General features: G+C 37.7%; 1 protein-coding gene across 1 annotated transcript in view; it reads left to right on the top strand.

Annotated features, from left to right (window-relative positions):
• Positions 1-17,455, top strand: part of PCDH11X (protocadherin 11 X-linked) — a 511,529-nt gene that overhangs the window by 234,035 nt on the left and 260,039 nt on the right. The window lies entirely within an intron of this gene.

Raw genomic sequence — 17,455 nt, forward strand, 5'->3', positions numbered from 1 at the left:
CTGATCCATTTAGTTTTCACGGCAAGAATACTGGGGTGGGTTGCCATTACCTTCCCCAGGGATCGCATTTAGTCTGACCTCTCTGTCATGACCTTCCCGTCTTGGGTGGCCCTTCACGTTTTTGCTCATGGCATAATTGAGGTGGTCAAGCTCCAGCACCACAACAAGGTAATGATCCTTTGCTGAAGGAACACCATGATACTTTGGGAAAAAATAGTTATTTGGGAAAAAATAGTTATTTGTGTTGGCTGTTTATGGAGTACATATGACTAGCTAGAAATTCTGCTTTGGTCTTCCTGCTGTCCATATCAATTAGGTTCCATTTCAGTATATTCTTTCCATGGTCATGTCTCATTCTACCAGCTTTCTATGCCATTTTTGCCATACCCTAACTTTCTAATGTTAATGGAAGGATTCTGCCAAAATCAGCAGTGCTAAGCATTATGATAGGAAATTCAACTTTAGCCAGACATTACATATCTTCACCCAGGCCCTAGTATTAAATTTGGGCAGGCTTACCTCCAGGTGGAGTGCTGCACTGGTTATACAGCATGCCACTTGGACTGGTCATGCAAAGAGTAAAGTGAAGAATCTGCATGCATCTTTATGAATCTGTCAGCCTTGTGAGGTAGTCCAGACAAGAAGCACACCCAGATGAGCTAATCCTGCTTTATTGCAAGGTTACATTAACAGAATCCTGCAAGACTGAAAGTAGATTTCTCCTCTCCTCTCCTTTTAGTCTCTGGAAAACTAGGGAGGGTCCTTTCTGAAATGCTTCCCATGCTTTTCCTCCACCTGCAGACTGAGCTGCCTCTTATCAGAATGTTCCCTAGGCTCCTACTGTCTCCCAAGGTCATTTCCACATGGCACTGCAGAATCTTGTTCCTATCTTATGAAGCTGAGATGTTGATTATCTGAATGCTGCTTTGGTTGAATTCTACTAATATGTGTCACTGATGTCTAACATGCACCAACTTCCACTACTGTTGTTCATTGTGCAGAGCCATTTATTTTTATACTGATTGTTGGATTGTCGTATGGATTTTGAATACATTGAATTCAGATGACAAACATCAAACTCAGTCTATCCGTCTGCATTGTACAAAGGAGATTTTCCACAGTAGAAATAGTATTTGTATTTATTAATAACAATGTAAAGACGGTATGGGATATCTTCTCAGTTTTTTGTTAATGGGTATGGCTTTAAGATAATCACTTATATTCTGTAGGTGATTAGAAGGTGATCTGAGGCACCAGTTATTCCGAATCAGTATTGACAGTTCTGCTGAAATTTACTATAATTGATTTTACAAATGACTGTGGGTACAGTGAATTGATTATGTCCAACAGTTAAGTGTCCACCTTGTGTCTGTCATCATAGCATTGCTGAGTTTTCAGAACATGCTGGGGACTTAAACTGAATAAATAGGCTTTTTTTTGTCAGGCTATATTTAATAAGGATGGGGAGCAGAATGGCTCCAGCTAATTTCCCTGTCTGGACATTTTTTTGGCTATTTGAAATGAGCCACAAAATCTCGTGTGTTATCCATACTTATATGTGGGAAAACGCAAGTGTTGTACTGGATTTTCGGGAAAATATAGACATTACTGGCAACCTTGAGCATCAGGTATAGTTTTACTAAGAATTATTACTCCCTTTGGTCATTTTAGCGTCTTCTGTCTGAGTCATAATTTGTGTTTTCCCCATGGTCCATGCTTTTTACAAATGCCAGTGTTATAAGGAGGCCAATGAGCCGGTAAGTTGGAAATTGAATCCCCTTTCAGAAAAGCTAGAGTACAACATGTTTACTCTTTTATTATTATACTTTCCCTCTGTAACTTCCTCCCTCTTCTAATGATACCATATCGCTACAGTGGCTGGAACATTGTTTTGCATGAAAATCTACTGTGGTTTGGGATAGTTCAAATGCCTTGTCAAAGCCATTGAGCTATAAATGAAATCTTTAGGAGAACACCCACACCCCCAGCAATCCATACTAAGTAACAGGAACTGGGGAGTTTCTTCGAACCTTGAGATCACTGTGGTAGGAAATGGATGGGGACTTATCACAATATCCTAGAAAGGCAGATTTATTTAGTTTTAAAGGGGATGGGAAATCATCCCATCCGAGTATTACATGGGTATGGCACCCGCAATGTGGCTGTATTGCTAAGAAAATTGAGTGCATTCTCCTGCAGATTATTTTAATATGATTTTTTTGTTTTAATTTTTTTAATGATTTTTGTTGTTATGTTTTTGGTTATTTTGTTGTATGGTTTTGTGTTTATAATGTTGTATGCCACTCAGAGTATGTATGCGAGATGGACAACTATATGCATTTACTTACTTAATTAATTAATTAATTACAGAGCAACCACTCATTCCACAATGACCTTTTATATTAATAAAAAGAAGAACTTCTCTGGAATGTTTTCCTTTCCTTCCCATCATTCAGCATCTCTACTTCCTTCAATATGTTCATGCAAACAATGCCCAACAAAACCTGGAAATTCTACAGGAGATATTCAGGAGTGTCTTCATTCCCATGTGCATGGCGTATTAAAATGTTAAACAATACGGCATTGTTTCACTTATGTTTTCCAGATCCTCTATTAAGTATGTGGCTGGCTAGTCAGCTCTTGGCAAAGATGTTTCTGCTTTCCTGTTAAAGGAAGCCCATAAACCATTTCTCCTTTACAGAGGTCAGTTAGCACAACATATCCTGAGTTTCTCTATAGTTATATTAGCTTAGGGAGCGATCTCTTTTAAATTAAATTTTCTGCAATTGTGTCCTAGATGCTGAGATCAACAAATATCCATTCAGAGGCAGAGCACACCAGTTTTATCACTGGCCACTACATTCCTCAGCTGCTTTTAAGTGGTCCCATTGGCAGGACATTCCTTGATGTTTAAAGTAGTGGCCATTATGAAGGACTATAATAAATTGATAAATAATTCCTGTGAAGGAACCTTGTTCCTTGAATCAGAATCCCAGTCAAATCTCCTTACCATTGATTCTGCCACCATACATGGCAACTGGATAACAACAACAACAACAACAACTGAAAATCAAAGATGAAAGATTATGGCATAAATCAGCTATGGTGGTCTCTGTGGTTATCAACACACTGGGTGCCATACCAAGAAACCTTGGACCACACTTAGAAAATCTGCACATTGACAGAATTTCCATCCATCCATTACAAAAGGCCACACTGCTTGGATCAGCACATATTCTACACCAATACATTATGACATCCTAGGTTCTTGGAAGAGCTTGATGAGAATGAAGGCCAACACCAGGTAAAGAACTGGCAGCTGGGATTTCAAGTTGAGGTATATATAACAACAACAACAACACACTTATGGAAAAAGAAATCTGATGTTATACCAATTGTGACTGGAGCCCTTGGAGCAATACCTAAAGGACTCCTTTGATATTTGGAAACTTTGAATTTATTGGACCTGAACACCCTAATTTTACAAAAGATCACCCTAGAAACTGCCTATATTCTCAGATGCTACCTTAATAATTCTTAGGTCCTTGGTTAGGACTTGAGTTACTAGGTTTCTACCAGTCTCAGACTATGAATCTAACTGCAGATTATTATTATTATTATTATTATTATTAATAATAATAATAATAATAATAATACATTAGCAGCCAGTATGGAAATACAGAGTCCTTGTCCATTTTCTTCAGGGAATGCCTAATATTCCATGATCTCTTGTGCCAAAATAGCAGGTTTGATGATATCATTAGTCTCTTCCTTGCTGACCACCCAGGAAACAGACACCTTTGGTAGTTGTGTTTTTGGCTGCTTAGTCTTAGCAGTTAGTTTTGTAATGAAGGGGCTTAACCCATTAAGCCCCTTCATTACAAACTCATTCTTTGGCACTTTCTTGGTTAAATGGTTGGATTCAGGAGTCCCCATGACAGGATGGACAATGCAGAATTAGTTCTATCCTGTGCATAACTGGATCTGTTGTGGACCAGGTTTGGTGTTCTGACAACACACTAACTCCCCATTGATCCACTTAAGTGCATTGTGGGACAGTCCCGTACATTTCCACTATTCCACTGTTACATTAATAATAAAATAGCAGATAACCAATGATATCCTTTCCCTCTATCTTCTTTCACACTTATCCGTCCTTTTAATTTCAACCAAATAATAATTTAACCTCATTTACCTTCCAGCCATTGGAATTATCTTACTCTAAAACACAAGAGTTGTGTTGTGATTAAACAGGAACACTTTTCAAGGGATGTTCTCAAGGCTGCGTAGTGCTGCCAAAGAAAAGTGTGTGACTGCAGTTGCCAGGAATCAAACTTGACTTAAGGTATTCTTCTTCAGAGCTTGTGTTTCAGTTAGTACAAAAAGTTGCCCTTCACACATTGTTCTTTTCAGACTTATAGGTGTGGCATAAGAAAGCAGGTGAAAAGGATTGCCTTTACCTCTCCATTGTATCTATTTTAAATATTGGCACAATCCTCAAATTCATAATGGAATTAATTTCACATCCACTTTGCCAGTTTCCAGTTGAGGCATCAAGGTTATCAGCTAATCACTAGTTGATCTGAATGGCCTTCACAATAAAGCTGAAGATATGATAGTTGCATGATATAATTGTGATGGTAGGGGGGAGGAGATGGAGTGCAAAGAAAGAACCACCTTAGTAATAGGAGGTAGGGCAGCTTGGCTCATTGCTAGGATAGGAATTGGCTCAGAAACACAAATGCAGAGCCTAATTGTACTACATTACAGCATAACTAATTGAGTGGAATGACTGGTGATTGTGATAGGCATGTTGGATTTTCCCCAAACACCATCTGCCAAGGTTTCCAGTATGGCTACTGGAGACAGAATTTCAAGGCATTCACTGCAGAGCAGTCTGCCTCCTAAGCACTCGCAATACCTCTTGATATATTTCTATGAATAGGGATCAGTTTCATTTCCAAGAAAATTTAATGTATTCCAAGAGCACATTGACCAGAGTAGAGAACATTGGCTCTGTGATGCTAATTTATGGTGCCTTCATCATTTCCTTTCCAGCTAGTTGAGCATATGCTAGTGGACAGGGCCTAGGAGTAAATATACTTCAGACAGAATTGGTTGCTCCGTTTGGAAACCTAGTTTAATAGATGCAATAATATATGAGCACTCATGTCAGCCACTGCATATCCACCTATCATCCCTTTGAGCTGAAGTCAATTTACAGGTGATACTGAAGGTCACAACACTCATTCATAAAATATTTTCAGGAAAAGCTTTCTTAGTATTTTTTTTCCATGCCTACTGATTAAACTTGCATTTGTAATTGTTTCCAGCTGGTATACTTACATCTGTGAATGCTTTATAGATTATGCTTAAATGCTAAATTCAGAACACTGGATCTTTTATTAGCAGTTGCCCTTACTTAAGTGATTGATTGGCCATGTAATAAGATGCAGGAGAAAACAGTCAGCACAGGAGATTTTGCAAAGATGGGAGGGGGGTTACCTTTAGGGACCTAGGTTACAATAGGTTTAATGTTCCAACATTCTCTATGGCATTTATTATTATTATTATTATTATTATTATTATTATTGGCACCCAAGTAGTGTGTTCACTATTAAGTACTACTTGAGTACTCTACTGTGCAGAGACTTGAGATATATTTGGCTTGACTGTTTCAATGAACACATCTGTCTTTTTTTTTCCTTATCACATCTCCAAAGGGGGTTGTAATAACAATCCCTAATACACTAAGATTGTAAATCCTGACTATATACTGTAACTGTATTGATAAAAAAAAAAGTCAGCTATACCAGCTATAGAACTTATTTTCATTTCTACTTACCACCATTTCTATTTTGCCTTCATCTACTTTTTTGGGTAGACACATGAAGGAGAATCATCCATTCTTGCATGAAAACTCTTCTCCTCTGCAATGTATTTTATGCTCTTTACAGTAGAGCAGCCTTTCTCAACTTTTTGAACCTGGAGGAACCCTTGAAATATTTTTCAGGCCTCGGGGAACCCCTGTACATTCAGGCTCAAATATAGGCCAGAAGTTACAAAATTTTTATATTCGTTTCCTGTGTAGGCCTGTATACATGCATTAACAGTGTTCTTAAACTAAAAATAAAGAATGAAACTTACTTCTTTAATGTGAAGTTGCCCACATTTGAACTATTTTTTTAAGTAAATCAGGATCTCCCAGGGAACCCCTGGTGATCTGTCGTGGAACCCTTGTTATGAAACCCTGCAGTAGAGGAATGATTTAGACTCTATTGCTCCGGGATTGTTATTATTTTCCAAGGTTGGGACAGAGAACTTTCTGTCTACAAACTAGTCTATATAATAGGGTGTGCATAGTAGAGTTATATGGAATCATGTGTAGCCTAGAAAATTTGGCTGGAGATTTTTTTTTTTTTCCCTTCTCTCTCACGCAGTTGGAATTTGGAGTCTTGAAGTAAAGTGCAGAGAAATGATGCTGAAGAAATAACTTTAAGACAACAGATAAATCCCAGAATTAGTTGCCAACAGATCTGTGGATGGCAAAGTCATTTAGAAATTGTAGACAAATTCCTGGATGAGAAACAGTATGATTTTACATCTTTATAACAAAACAGACAGATCTCAATTAGGAAAAAGTTCTGTAGCAATTTCAAGAGATTACTGGCTGTTTGTGGGGACTGGATGCATTTAAAGCAATTGGATTCTTTCCCCAAAATGATAAAAGGCAGTTGAGTCAAACTCAGCATGTGGTAACTAAATGGACATCAGTGCTGTCCACAAGGGAGGTTGGGCCAGAATTGGCAAGAAAGTCTCACGATACAAGCATTGCCACTTTTGAACATGTGTGCAACATTGATGCATATATAAAAGGGATGGGGCTTGCATTGTGACATTCTATCTGTCACCTTGCCAGTTTTGATACACACAAACCATAGATGCTGTTGATGGACACATCCATCCATGAAATTTTCTTGGCAATGGAATAGAAGTGGATTGCCACTGTCATCTTTTGGGATGTTTTTCAAGTTCCAGTGTATGACTTGGAAATTTCCTAGAGGAATCCCATTCAAATAATAAACAGGCCCAATTCTGCTTAGCTTCCAAGCTCAGACAAGATCAGTAGGTGCTGCCACCTGCTGAAATAGGAAGCTTGCTTGAAATAGTCTGCTCAGTCAAAAATTTGTAGAGGTGTTCCATTTGATAAATTTTCTTTTTTCTTTTTTTCTTTTGGTGGAACTGGGAGTGAGGCTATGAGATTTTCTTTCTTCATCTTGATGAGTTTGAATCTTTAATACAATTTCAATTACTGGAAAAGAATGGCTGAATAACATTTCTACAGCGATATATCTTCACAGTCGTCTTGCTTCGTTATTCGTACTACATTTCTTATAAGTCATTTTAGAAAGATTTTATTTTAGAAAGCTGGGTTATACATGATTTAAAAGAAGATATGAGAAAAAGCAAACTACAAAAGTTGCAAGCAAGAGGGGAAAATGGATTATCTTTACCTCTAATAGGTACACGTGCTCTGTGTTTGTGCACACTTGATACTGTCTAGGTGTTTTGGACTTCACCTGCTATCTGTCTCTACTAGTATTTATTTATTTGTTTGTCATATTTATTTACCACCCAACTCGTATTGTAACAGTTAGAGATTGCGGGTGCAACAGTCACGAAGCAGCTACGAATGCCAGCTTGCCTACCTCTCCTGTATCAGAGATTCAAAAACTGTCCAATCTCAGGCAAGTCAGGCAGAAATTGTGCTGGTCAGGGATCACCAGTCTTGACTTAAAATAGAGACTTATATAGGCTGATTTTTGTTACTGTTTCCTATGGAATCAGAAATCGCAAAAACAGTCTCCAGGTATCTCCTATTCATTTCGTTATTTTATGCTGAAATTGAATGTCAAGGCTTAATAAATTCCTTCCTTCCTTTCCATAAGGACAGAACTGTTAATTAATGTTTAAGATGCATTAGTGACCCTGGCAACAAACTCTTGTCACTACTTAAACTTTGACAGCACCTGCCAGAAATACTGGAGCCACTTCTGGTGCCTTCAATATCTGAGTCTGTTTCCAATGGCCGTTTGGGTAAGATGAAATAGCTTAAGGTAATGTAATCCATTCTGCTCTTTAGAATAATTAAAGCAGAGCCAATTTCAAATGGGATTTATTAGATTCTTACTTGAACACGTTGGGCTTCTAACCTGTGACCAGACTGGATTTGTTTTTAGAAAGTTCCTCTTAATTCGGTGGGGAGCTTCAGCAGATTTTAACAATCGGACTCTCCTCTCCCTTTCCCACCTCTCCTTCCACCACTGAAGAAAATGAGATTTGTTAATGACATCCTTTATTTTGGTATTCCTTTCTCTAATTTAAATACCAGGACTGTGTTCCCGATAAAGGCAGGTGAAAATACATTGTGCCTCGCTCAGAAAGAATTCTGAAATTGCCAAGTAAGAACACAATACACAGATGTGTTAGAATGATTTATACTAAATTACAGCCCCAAAAATTTCATGAGAAATAGGACTATTAGACAAAGAGCGTGTTTAGAAATGACTGTAATCTAGTATGTTGGGATCATTTGTGAGCCCTTCAAGTCAGAATTGTGCCATAAACTTGATAGCAGTCTTAGGCTAGTCTCCTTTATTTCAGTCTCCTTTATTTCATGTTGGCTTGCAGCATGGTTATTAGACTCAATAAGAGTATATGAGTATGCAATGCAGGGCTGAAAAGTGTTTTCTTATATTAATTTATGCAAATTGCACCCAAAATGAAACTATATATATATATTATCATCCTTGTAATAATTGCATGCAGAATGCAAAAGGTGACCCATTGAAACAGATTTGGCCCTTGAGTATGAAACTATGTTGGCAGTGCATTTTAATTGCACTCTCAGCCAAAAGGTTAGTCCAGCAAATGGACAGGTCGACTTATAATTTATTAGTATATTTATAATGCCATGAATTATGTGCATACAAACACATACACAATGTTACTTTTGCACACGTGGACACACACACACACACACACATCGATCTGTTTCTGTGTCTGTTACAATAGATCTGGCTACAAGATGGAATAGTCTGAAAAAGCCAATTACAATATAATTGTTATTGTGCTGCATGATAAAGCTTATTATGGGTTTTGTCACTATAATCTTGCCAAACTCTCCTGTAGTTAATACATTTACAGTATACTAATGAACTGATGTGGACATAGGAGCTCACACACAACATGCATGCCAGACCTGTCATAAGTTCATTTTCCCAAAGAAGTAAAAGCCCAGAATATACCTGAATCAATACAGAGTTAAAATAAATGTCAAAAACCATTGGAATGCTGTTAAGATTCAGAAAATAAAATAAAACTGAAGCTGATGGATTCATTAGATGGAAAAGACCCAACAAACTGAGCTATGAAAAAGAAACATTGCCATGATTGGTTCTTTAAGAATGATAGAGTATTGTCAGCTAACAGCAAAATATAAATGTTTAAAAAAGGGGGGTTGGTAGAATGGACAGACAAGGCATGAATAGAACCAGGTCAATCAAACTGGGAATGGTGTAAACATTGCATAATATTTCTGTGTTTTGCGTGCTTACAACAAATCTTTGTCATGATGGTAGTTAGCTAATGAAGGTGATTTTTTTTTTACTTTATTTTAAATTTTTTCACTGCCTTTGTGTGTTTGTGCATGTGTGTTCTTGTTAAGGCATCACTGAATGGGTGCCTGTTTGGATTTCTCCTTCTGCTTTTGGGCAAAAAGACAGTTCTTCCTAAATGCATAAAGATGCATACCATTCAGGGAGAATGGCTAAACTCACGTGTAAGCCCCATTGAACACAATGAGGTTTACTCCGTAGTACTTGAATAGACCATCTCCAGGCATATTTTGACGAACACACAGTGTTTTCAATCAGACTTATTTCCCTTTCTGAATGAATGTCTAGTTGCTGATTTAATGAATAGAATTGGTCACTAGGCTACAAAGTGTTTTAGATCTGGGTATATGATTCTGTGATGACAAAAGAATTGTTTCGAGCATATTCTTCAGCCAATTTCCAAACAATCCTAAAAGTATCAATGATTTAGGGCAGTGTTGCTCAACCTTGTCAACTTTAAGATATGTGGACTTCAACTCCCAGAATTTCCCAGCAATTCTGGTTGAGTCCTGGGCTTGCAATTGGAGTATACTATGATAAATGGAAATTGGTCCTTGAAGATTGGGAAAAAAGGGTATACATAAAAATGCTAAATGGTCTTCAAGCCTTACAAATCCAGTTCCTGGGAATTTTGGCTCAGATGGGAGCAAAAGTTAGGATATGTTCAATTTTCCTAGAAAAAGAAAGAACACAGAAATAACATGGAAAAGATCTTATCTGGAAAGCTGAAATGGAAGTTGTCAGACTGAACATACTGTATGTAGGAGGAAGGAGAGGTAGAGTAAATTAAGGACACAAAGTAGATATGGTTTGTTTTTTCCTTTTTAAATTGTGATGATAGATCAGAAAAATAAAATTTAAAATATAAATTACAGAACAAAATTAAAATTAGTTGAGGGGGTCAGCTGACATTGTCGCTTCACTGCTGCAGAGTAATAGGTGGCGATTCTCCTTGTAATCTCTTGATTAGTGTCTGATAATAATAGTTTAGTATAAAATTTGTCTGTTTTGCCTGGAAATTGCTAGAAGATCTGCATGGTACTTTTGGAAAACTCTGTAGTAATTGCAGTAATGACTGTTGATGTTTATACAAGTAGGACATGCCCTCAACCACATGTAACATCATTTCAATTATCCTAACTGCAAGAGTAAACTTACACAGTGCACTTCTTGGGTTACTGAGCTTCAGGACTCCCCCATCTACTTTCTCCCCAATACCAGTCCATAAAAGAATTCTAATGCCTACTGGAGGTTCTTGCTTAAACATCTAAGACATGCAGTGGGAAGGTCCTGATACAGAGCTGAATAACAGGCTTTAATTATGTCATAAGTATTTATAGAATTTGTTCCCTAACATGCCAGAGAGATGTTGTAACAGAATGTACCACGCGAGACAGTTTATATTTGTCTGTTTTAAAAGAGAAAAGATTCATTATTTAACCACACAATTCTGAAAATGAGCCATGTGTGTTACATCTTGTCATAATCCTCGTTGTTGTTGCTGAAGTTATTGTCATTTGTTATCTTTTTGTTTCAGTGAGTTTGGCTATTTCTGTGGAAAGGTGGGGAAAATGCATTTGAATATAGAGCTAAAATGTAGGGACTATGAGCTAGAAACAAGCATTATACATTCCTTTCTTATTTCCTGGTTAATGCTTAGAGTGGAGATTTTTTTTTTTTTTCCAGTGATACTCTCCTTCATGAGTCAATGTCCTGTGCCCTTTCTTTCTTTCTTTCTTTCTTTCTTTCTTTCTTTCTTTCTTTCTTTCTTTCTTTCTTTTATTATTCCTTTTTATTTTGTCATTATGGGAGCAGAGCTGTGCCTCTGAAGTCTACGCAGGATTTTTTTGTTGGCACCTGCCAAGAGGTTGGTTCACCATCAGAAGTTGCCTTTAGAATGTCCCTTTTCCTCAAAGGGAAAGTAAAGGGGCAAAAGGTTCACTGTTCCAAGAAGCAATTTTGCAATGTTGTACAGAGCAAACTTGAGTGCATTCAAACCTCAAGCATTAAATAGCTGCCAACTACAGAACAAGTGATTGCTGATCAAACAGTAGCGACTTTACAACATACCTTGCAGCGTATTTCATCACATTCTCAGCTCCTTTCTGTGCAGTCGTTGTCAGCATAAACATGGGAGCTGGTTATTTTTTGTTTTGCTTTGTCTTTTTCTCCCCCCTTCTCTCCCACCCCAGAAGGGCTTCAGTTTCCTTCCAAAGTGCTTGCAGTAATGTCTGTTCATTTTACAACTGACTAATTCCTTCCACATCAGCTTCTGGAACTGAAAATGCATGCTTTTGAAAATGCATCTTGCTCTGGGGGTTATTGGAGACAGCTTATTTCCAAACAAGTAATTGTAACTGATAGGTGGGCCTGCATTTCAGGAGTATTTCAGATTAGTAATATTTTTCTGAAATTATTTGTCATACACCTCTCTGAATACATCCAGTATTCTGCACAAACCAGTACTATATGGTTGTGTTATTAAAATTATATTTAAAAGATAAATAGAGAGGTATAGGTAAAGGTCTAATGGTTAAGAGCCAGCTTGGTGTAGTGGTGAAGGCACCAGGCTAGAAACTGGGTGACTTTGAGTTCTAGTCCCACCTTCGGTACGAAGCAAGCCGGGTGACTTTGGGCCAGTCACTTTCTCTCAGCCCTAGGAAGGAGGCAAGGGCAAACCCCTTGTCATGAGTCCTGATGGTGAGCAGGAGGGGGCCCCTATCCAGGGGGGAAAACGCATGCGTAGTTTAGAGAATTTGAGCTGTTGTTCAAAGAAACCCAGAACAGACACGCCTTGACTTTTGGGGTTTATTTGTCTGAGTTTTCCCACGCTTCTTCAGTTTGGTAGGATTTTCTGTCTAATAGCAGTAATAAAACACTAGAGACTTCTTCCTCATCTTGGCGTGGTTCTTGCTTAGTCAGGACACCCCTTATGAAAAACCTTGTCAAGAAAACTGCAGGGATTTGTCCAGGCAGTCTCTGAGAATTGAACACGATTGAACAGATTAAAAAAAAAAGTATGGATATAGGAGATACAGGTATTAGGGGTAGAGGTAGGGGTAGGGGTATGGATGTGAATAGAGACAGAGAAGAGATAGAGATACACACATAATTTTGCAATCGGAATAAAGTATGAAGGATTTTAAAAATAGTTTTGTTCAATTAGCTCTCCTGTGCATATATGTATACAAAGACAGAAATAAAAGGAATGTATGAAAGGAAGGGAGAGGCATAATGTTGTTACAGAACTTATCTATAACAGTAAGGGCTAGAACATGAACTTTCTATGCTAAAAGAATAGATAATTTATCCAGATTATATTGTGTGGGTGGAATACCACCACTCCAATTAACTTATTATGTAATGTCTAGATGCTATATGATATTATTATTGTTGTTGTTGTTGTTGTTATTTGGAAATATGAAAAGTTCCATGACTGAAATGCTCAATCTTTCAAACTTTTTGAGTTTGAGAAAACTGTTCCGGGTTCAGTATATTGCGGATTTAACCTTGAAGGATTTGTTAGAAGCAATTGTAGTAAAACATCATTGTTTAACACAAACATATGCTGGTGTCACCCCTTCAAGGTAGACCAGACTAGGATGCCAAAGTTATGAATGCTAATACTACTTTAATTATAAGGTTGCAGTAACAGAATCTTGCAAGTATAAATGTGCTTTCCCCGTCCCTCCTTTTATTTTCGTGAGAACTAAGGAGGGTCATGTCTGAGATGTTTTTTTTCAAATTACATGTCTAGCCTGGACTCAGATTTCTTTTATCTGACTGTTGTCTTGGTTGCAGCTCTTCCTCCTGGTCCTCAAGGTTATTCCTACTTCCAACTAGCTTATTTGATGTACTGTAACTCCTGCAGTGCTAAGCCTCTTTGCAGCAGTAAACTAGTTAAGTGTATGAATTTCAGAACCCCATTTTGACTTTTGGAGGTCTCCCATTCAAACATTAGCCAGGTTCAATCTTGTTCATTTAAGAAAAAAATAGTTAAGATTTCTAGATGCTGCTACCTATGGCAATCCCATGGCAGGAGAATGGAAATCCACAAGACAGCTAAACTTGCTACCAGTAACCCTGATACTTTGGCAGTATTTTCTTCTGCTTGTAGAGGTTGTTTAAATTCCTCATCAGAAGAAAAAAAAAAAAAAACATTGCTCATTTCCAGATAATTTTATTTGAAATTTCACATGTTGGCTCAATACATTTTTAATTTTTGTAGTCAGATTAGTGCAAGTGTGCTCTCCCTCCTCTTCCCAATTCTGCTTCTCTTTTCCAGCCAGAAGATAAAACAGGGCAGGTAAAGCCTTCCGCTTTAATTGCTGACAATTAAAAGTCCCAGTAGACCAGTTGCAAAGTCTCCTGTGGCCATCCCACTTCCCATCCCCAGATCAGCTGTTGAATGGCTATTTGTAATCACAGTTTATTGCAATAACATTGATGGTTTATTTGTACTACAGGGGGGTCCTGCTTAATATTCTGTCCTCTGCTAAAGTGTGTGCTTTCTCTAATCAGAAGGGACCAGTTCTCTTGCCACGTTGGCATCTGACCAGGGACAGAAACATTCACTTTCCATTCATAGAAATGATGTGATGGCATAAGGAAAACTGGCCATGCGGAGACTGAATTGAATCCTTCTGATTAGAAGCAGATGCTGACAGTCTTTCCTATGGCAACATAAGCCATCATACAGCACAGTGTATACTGCTATCTCTGGTTGGGCATGTGTACACCCAGAGGGAATTAGCTTCATTTTGTCTTTTTGTCCATCCCTGATTCCTTCTGCTCTGTGTTTGTGATGTGAAAGGAAGAAGGAACAGCTATAAAGTGAGAAACCAGGAGCTGACATTTCTCTTCAACCTGATTACTAACAAGAATATGACATGTTGGCTCAAATTAAGAAGTGAAATGTCTACTTGCTGATATTGTTTGGCTGCTCTGAAACTAACCAGTGGTCAACATAAATATATATCTCCTAGGTTGGTGACACATATTCTATAGTGTTCAGATTGGGTAGCTGGATCCAAAGCCTGGTGTTCTTCTCAGTTCTAACTGAAGACACCACATATAAAAACATGGCACCCCTCCTAATAACCTATTCTCTCTCATCTACTCTTAATTGAACTCAAACTTGGTCACATGCTTGGTTCCAGGAACAAAAGAAGATGCCCCAAATGTGACAATGTTATTTGTCCATTAAGTCTAATATTGTTCAGTAGATTAGTGTAAACTTCTCACTTCCAAGACCCCAATTTTCCACATCATATCTTAAATGGAGATTTATAGATTGAATATGGGGTTTTTATTTATTTATTTATTTGTTTATCGAATTTGTCGCCGCTCATCTCCACTGAGCGGAGGAACTCTGGGTGGTTTACAGTATAAAACAATAAATATATAATAAAACTTCAGTATAAAACACACTATAAAACAATTTCACAGAGCTACCAAATATAATAAAATCCAGATGGCTGTGATCTCATTCAGTCATTGTATAGGAGTGGCACTTCAAGGCACTAACCAGCCCCAATTATGACTATTCTCCTCCCTACCCCAAGCCCCAAGATGTTTTGCATGCCAAACATCTTCCACTAGTGAATGATGGCTCTTCCTTATGAGGCATCTTCAAAAAATGTATCTCATTGTACATTGTGGTTCTTTTTTTCCACAGGTACAAGGATATGCTGGGATATGCTGGGAGGTAGATTGAAAAAAAAAAGTTGTCCTTCTACTCTGTGTGTGGGTTTTAAATAATTTTTTTTATATGTTGCATTATGGATCTTAGGCTTCTCTAATCCTCTTAGGTTACACCACAGGAAGAAAATTCCATAATTGCAGCTGTCCTGAAGGATGTTGAGTTTTATTTACACTTAAGATCCACACCCCCAAAAACCCCTGTGTTTCAGGGTAACACAATTTTACATTTGTAAGCAACTTCTCTTTGATAACCAAACAAGGTCATTTTCCCTAGGAAGTAAAATTTAGCTGCATTATATAGGCCTGTGGATTTATACCAGTCTCTTCTTTCTCCCCTCCAATATGTAAGAAGAGGTCAAACATGAGGTACTTTAATAGCATCCAATTCTAACATTCAGGCAATCTGCACTTATCTCCAGCTTTTTAAAATACGTTTTAATTCAGAAATACTGCTTTGAGTTCTTGAGCTTCATTTCACCTTTATATGGATATACAATATATTATTCTATTAATTTGATAATCACATTCTAGCTTCACTTCATGGTATCCTTTCTCTAAATCAAGCAATTAACGACCGTTTAAAAAAAACATATGATTCCATACAATGGATTCAGATTTAATACAGCTCTAAAATCCAGTGACAGAAACCAGCTGGAAGCTAAATTAGAAGCATAGAAAATAAGATTTGGCATAATATGCCTAAAGGTAAAAAGTCCCTTGACTCCTGGTGATAACATGGAGACGCTCATATTGTCTTCTTGACAACCATATGGAAATGGCTTTTTATTGCTTTCTTTATCCCAGTCTACTCTTGGTGGTCTCCCATGCAGATGTTTAATTCTCCCAAAACAACGTGTTAATCCAGCCCACCTACAGGCACTACTGTCTTTTTTGCACTGAGCATTACAAGCCAGAAATACCATAAGTGTGTCCTAAATATGTATCATTCACTTCTTCTAGAATTTTTGTCCAAGAGCCCTGGATTTTGGAGTTGGCACTGCTTTAGGCTTCTTCAGCTGGAACAAAAACTCTCTGTTTCATATGTTTGGGGCACCCTATTTTTAGCCATTCTAACTCAATTGTGTATCACTTTGTTCCTCTGAATTTCCAGACAGCCTGATAGATAATGCTGGCCTTATCTCATGCAGTAAATGACAAGATGTCTGTCTGAACAGTGTAATAGAAACCTAGAGCACTTTATTATTCCCCTTTCATCATTCATTGTGGTTATTTATTTACTCGGGTAACCCAATTTAGCCCCTTCCAGCACATCCTGGACGGTGAGTTACATCACTATTTGGTGGGTAAAATCTTTTGTTTTCCCTGGGAGAATGCAGCATTGGATTGTGATAAATTAGTGAGCATTAAGCCTTTCTCTCATGGTATTAAATCACATACTTTTGCAACAAGAGCATCAGATGTAATTTTAAAATAATGATGTTCCCTGCAGTACAGTGTTTCATCTTTCTAACTTCAGAGCCCCTTCTCTACAATGAATGGTCTGCCAATGAATCCCTGTGATTTGAGAATAATTCTTAGTAGTGATGCACGAGTGCTGTATTCTGTTCAGTTCTGACCCAATCTTGCTTTCTGAGAACTAAACTAGACCTTCCCAATCAGTCCTCCTATTTTATCTTCTCCTATTCCCAAATATAATTTAGGAGAGAAAGAGAGAAATTAGCGATAATTCCAACCATCTTCTTAAGTCTCACCTTCCTTGCTGTAAAAGGGTGCATACTAAGAAAAGTATCCCTTAAAATACTTTGCACCTACTTCTGTAAGCTGATGCAGAAATGAAGAGAAAAAAAAATCCCTATATCAGCACTAGAGATATTTATCTATTTCTAGTGGAATCTGCTATAAACTGAGAAAACTGGTGGGAGAAGGAACTAAGCAATTAATGTCTGAGCTCATAATTTCCATGCTGCTAAGGAAGGTTTTTAGAGGTGGACAAACCACTAGGAAAGCTGCCTGAACTTCTGAGAAAAAATCTGATAGGTTTCGGTGGAACTCCTGAGCAAATTACTATTCTATACTAGAGAGATTTTCTTCCTCCTTCTACTTGATATTTCTTT

Source organism: Candoia aspera, chromosome 12 (assembly GCF_035149785.1).
Source record: "Candoia aspera isolate rCanAsp1 chromosome 12, rCanAsp1.hap2, whole genome shotgun sequence".
NCBI lineage: Eukaryota > Metazoa > Chordata > Lepidosauria > Squamata > Boidae > Candoia > Candoia aspera.